Source organism: Dipodomys spectabilis, unplaced genomic scaffold (genome assembly GCF_019054845.1).
Source record: "Dipodomys spectabilis isolate Male_0828 unplaced genomic scaffold, ASM1905484v1 ptg000136l, whole genome shotgun sequence".
Taxonomy (NCBI): Eukaryota; Metazoa; Chordata; class Mammalia; order Rodentia; family Heteromyidae; genus Dipodomys; species Dipodomys spectabilis.
Window position 1 is genome coordinate 11,810,014 of NW_024870813.1, and position 4,124 is coordinate 11,814,137.

The 4,124-nt window shown below is 43.3% G+C and overlaps 1 non-coding gene across 1 annotated transcript; it reads right to left on the bottom strand.

The window, feature by feature from the left end:
* Positions 1 to 1,507: 1,507 nt before the first annotated feature.
* LOC122116606 lies at positions 1,508 to 1,657 on the bottom strand. The gene has a single exon (XR_006148994.1). It is a non-coding gene; the product is annotated as a U12 minor spliceosomal RNA (small nuclear RNA).
* Positions 1,658 to 4,124: the final 2,467 nt, after the last annotated feature.

Genomic DNA, 4,124 nt, shown 5'->3' on the forward strand with positions numbered 1-4,124 from the left:
TAATGTTGAACTTTTTTTTTTTTTTTGGTCAGTTGTGTGCCTTGAACCCTGGGCCTGGGCGCTGTGCCTGTGCTCTTCAGCTCAAGGCGAGTGCTCTACCTTTTGTGCCACAGCGCCACTTCTGGTTTTCTAGTGGTTTATTAGAGATGAGTCCCATGGCCTTTCCTGCCTGGGCTGACTTTGAACCATAATTCTCAGATCTCAGCCTCCTGAGTAGCTAGGATTACAGGCTTGAGCAACTGGTGCCCGGCTGTAATATTGAACTTTTTTGCTTAAAATGAAAAGTTTTCTTGTTACTTTTATCAAGTTCAAAAATTGAGAATTTTGCCATGCATTGGTGGCTCATGCCTGTAATTCTAGCTACTCAGGAGGCTAAGGGTAGAGGATCACAGTTTGAAGCCAGCCTGGGCACCAAAATAGCTGTAATTAACACTGTGGCTCAAGTGGTAGAGCACTAGCCTAGAGCAATGGAATGGTGCCCAGGCCCTGAATTGAAGCCCCAGGACTGGCACAAAGAAGAAGAAAGGAATTTTTTCCTTTTGTGGTGCTGGGTTTTGAGTTTAGAGCTGTATGTGTAGCTAGGATGATATATGATATGATATATGATATATTTATATATATATTATATATAAATATATATATCACACCCAACTGCCTTTATTGGTTGAGATGAGGTTTTGCAAACTTTTTGAACTTTGAGTCTTTAAAAAAATGTATTGCTGGGGCTGGGAAGGTGGCTCCGTGGTAGAGCGCTTGCCTTGCATGCCTGAGGCCCTGGGTTCGATTACTCAGCACCACATAAGCAAAAAGAAAAAAGCCGGAAGTGGTGCTGTGGCTCAAGTGGTAGAGCGCTAGCCTTGAGCTGAAGAGCTGAGGGACAGCGCCCAGGCCCAGAGTACAGGCCCCACGACTGGACCCCCCCAAAAAAAAATGTATTGCTATTATAAAGGTGATATACAGAGGGATTACAATTACATATATCAGGTGATTAATACATCTTTTTTTGTCAGTTGTGGGACTTCAACTCATGGTCTGGGTGCTGTCCTCAGGTCTTTTGCTAGGTGCTAGTACTCTACCACATTGAACCATGGTGCTACTTATAGTTTCTGGGGGTTAACTGGAGAAGAATCTCATGAGGACTTGCCTGGCAATCTGGTTTTGAACCACAATCCTCAGATCTCAGCCTCCTGAGTAGCTAGGGTTATAGGCATGAGCCACTGGTGCCCAACATGAGTACATTTCTTTTTGGACAATATCACCCCTTCAAGAGAAGGGGTGCTCTCTTGCAATAGCTTTGAATCTTGATCCTCTTGATCTCAGCTTCTTAAATAACTAAGACCAGAGGCATAAGCACCATGCCAGACTAAAAATAGAATTATTTAAAAATGCTGCTCATCCAGCTTGATTTCAGAACATCATTACCAGCTCAGAAACACAAGTAATGAAGTGTCCCACCTCACAATCAGTGATAACTGGTTATTCCTTCTTCTTCTTCTTTTTTTTTTTTTTTTCAGATTGCAGCACCCAGGCATCCTGCAAAGTAGGTGGGTCACCTTAAGGGCAACCATTACCAGCTCAAAAATTTGTCTCACATTAGCAGTGAGGATCTGGGCATCACCCCAAATCATTGTGTTCCTTACTGATAAGTTTAAGGCATTGGTTATTCTTTTTTTAATATGTGAACCTTTTCAGCACTAATTTTAGAAAAGTTTTGTATTGAAAAGATTTATATTTCTTTTTTAAAAGTTATGGAATTTTCTAGGCACCAGTGGCTTATGCCTGTAATCCTAGCTATTCAAGAGCTTGAGCCGGGCACTAGTGGCTCATGCCTGTAATCCTAGCTACTTAGGAGGCTGAGATCTGAGGATCATGGTTCAAAGCCAGCCCAGGCAGGAAAGTCCGTGAAACTCTTATCTCCAATAAACCAGAAAACCGGATGTGGCACTGTAGCTCAAGTGGTAGAGTGCTAACCTTGAGCTGAAGAGCTGAGGGACAGCATTCAGGCCCAGAGTTCAAGACCTACCAACAACAACAACAAAAAAAAGGGTGAGTTATGATAGGCTAAGGCACCCATTGTTTTGGCTTGTAGTTGTTCTTAATGCCCTTCTGGGAGCATTGGGAACTGGTACATATAGTTGCTTAGTTCCTTCTGGGTGGAACTCTTCTTTCTGCTACAAGGGGCCATCCTCTGATGACATTCATGTTGCCTATTTTGACCTTCCTCTCTATAGTCTCTTTTGGTTTTCCTGTGGCCTGAGTCCTCCCATGGATACAATTAAATGCTAATGACTTTCTTTTCTTCTTCCTCCTCTTCTTCTTTCTCCTCCTCCTCCTCCTCCTCCTCCTCTTCTTCTTTTTTTTTTTTTGCAGGTCCTGGGTTTGAACTCTGGGGGCCTGGCACTGTCTCTGAGCCTCTCTGTGCTCAAGACTAGCACTCTACCACTTGAGCCACAGTGCCACTCCAGCTTTTTCTGTTTATGTGGTACAGAGGAGTCAAACCCAGGGCCTCATGCATGCGAGCCAAGCACTCTACCACTGAGCCACCTTCCCAGCCACCAATGACTTTCAACCTGACAGATTACTGGGCCTATGGGAAGGACTAAATAGAAATGGTGGTACCAACTCCTTTGCCAGTATGGCTAATCATGATAGCCACTTTCTTCACCCAGGTTCTATATCAGGCCCCCTTTCCTAACGAAGCAATAAAAAGAATTTTTTTTTTTTTTTGTCGGTCATGGGGTCTAACTCTGGGCCTGGGCATAGTCCCTCAGCTCTCAGTTCATGGCTTGCACCCTACCACTTCTTGAGCCACAGAGCCACTTCTGGCTTTTTTCTTCTTATGTGGTGCTGAGGAATTGAACCCAGGGCCTTATTCATGCAAGGCAAGCACTCTACCACTGAGCCACTTTCCCAGCCCTAGAAAGCATTTCTTAAAGCCTTTGTGGTGAAGTCTGAACAGAAACCTTCCTCCCCATTATCCAATGATAGTTCCATGCTCTCTCATAACTGACCTTACTGTTGCAAAGATGTTAAGTTCCACATTTGCTTTGAAACCTCTAGGTACCTAAAATCAGGGGAGCCTGCAGTAACCTTAATATCACCCAGTGTGACTTCACTTTTCAGGTGACTACAAGTGGGGAACAACCTAAACTTCTACATATGAGGAACAATTAAAGCCTTACTACTTGATCAGTAAATATGTCTTTCTGAGGACACAGCTTCCTAGCCCTAGAAAGGCCCAATTTTGTACAAAAGTGAACAAAACCTGTCATCAGGATGGGATTCAGTAACCTGACAGGTCTCAAATTTCTCTTCCTATATCCCTCTGACAAAAGAACTCCTAATAACATCTAAGGTTTTTTGTTTTTTTCTATAACTATCCAAGTGAGGCACTGGCCACTAAGACTTTAAAGGCTTTGAATTTCCACTAAAACCATTAGGCAAAATTTTCCCCTGCACATTGGTCCAAGAAACTGAAGCTGTGGGCATCCATTATCTTTAGATCCCACACAAAGACTTTCTTCCGTGGTAACTATATCTAACCTTCCAATCAATTGAAAATGGGAGATACAGCATGGCACTAGAGGCACTAGAAGGTGCCATTTTGGCCTAACCCCTCCCTGATGTGGATTATGCTAATGGAAATACCTGGATGCCGTGATAATAATAATAACAATAGCCCCCAAAGAGGACAGTGATAGCACCAATGCAATAGCCTTTCATTATTGAGACCTTGGGACTGACTGAAACAACCGCAACTAGGGAAGTGCCTCTGCGCATATGTCCACCTTGCCAAGGCACTCAAGAGCTCTGTACGCTGACCTAGTAAGTAGATTCATTGGCAGATGTTATTTTACAAAATAGGAAGGTCCTAGAAAAACAACAGTGCTGGAGGCATATGTGTCTATCTGAAGTAGAAATGTGCTTTTATATTAACACCTCAGTAGCAGTCATGGATCATATAAACCAAGCTCGCTCCTGCATGTCCATGTTCATTGTAGCGTTATTCACAGTAGCTAAGTTATGAAAGGAAACAGCTCATAGTCCTAACACTGGACAAATGACTCAAGAAAATGTAAGCTGGGTGCCAGTGGCTCAGGCCTGTAATCCTAGCTAATCAGAAG